The sequence below is a fragment of the Calonectris borealis genome, unplaced genomic scaffold (genome assembly GCF_964195595.1).
Source record: "Calonectris borealis unplaced genomic scaffold, bCalBor7.hap1.2 HAP1_SCAFFOLD_115, whole genome shotgun sequence".
In the NCBI taxonomy this organism is placed as follows: Eukaryota; Metazoa; Chordata; class Aves; order Procellariiformes; family Procellariidae; genus Calonectris; species Calonectris borealis.
In genome coordinates, this window is record NW_027441503.1 from 260,001 (window position 1) to 260,589 (window position 589).

Consider the following 589-nt stretch of genomic DNA (forward strand, 5'->3'; position numbering starts at 1 on the left):
CCCCTCTCGGAGGACGGCCCACCGCCCGCCCGCCCGCCGGCCCGCCCCCCCCGCCCGCGCGGAGGGGGCCGCGGCGCGGCGCCACGGGCCGCGGCGGAGAGGCCTCGCCTCGCCTGACCGTACGAGCACACCCAGCGGAAGGGAAAAAGGGAACGGGAAAAAACCCCGAACGGCAAGGGCGGGGAGCCCGCGCTCCCGACTCGACCCACAGCGGGCAGACGCCCCTTGCGCGTTTCGGAGGCGGCCCAGGCGCCCGGGCTCGGCCCGGCCTCCGCACGGAGGCGGCGACGCGCCCGGCCGCGCCGCCCGCCCGCCTCGCTCGGGACAACGGATGCTGCTGCCGGGCGGCAGCAGCGGGGCGCCCCGCCGGACCCCCGCGCGCGCGCGCCTCCGCCCACAACCTGCGCCGCGCTACGACAGCCGGCTCCCCTTCCCGCGGCTCGCCCCGCCGGCGCCTCCGCGGCTCCGCCGCCGGCCGCGCCGGAGGCGGCGACCGCCGGAGCCCGAGCCGGCGACGCGGCACGCCGCCCGCGGCCCGCCGGACGGCGCCCGCCGCCGCGCCGGCGCGGCCGCCCGCCCGGAACCGCCG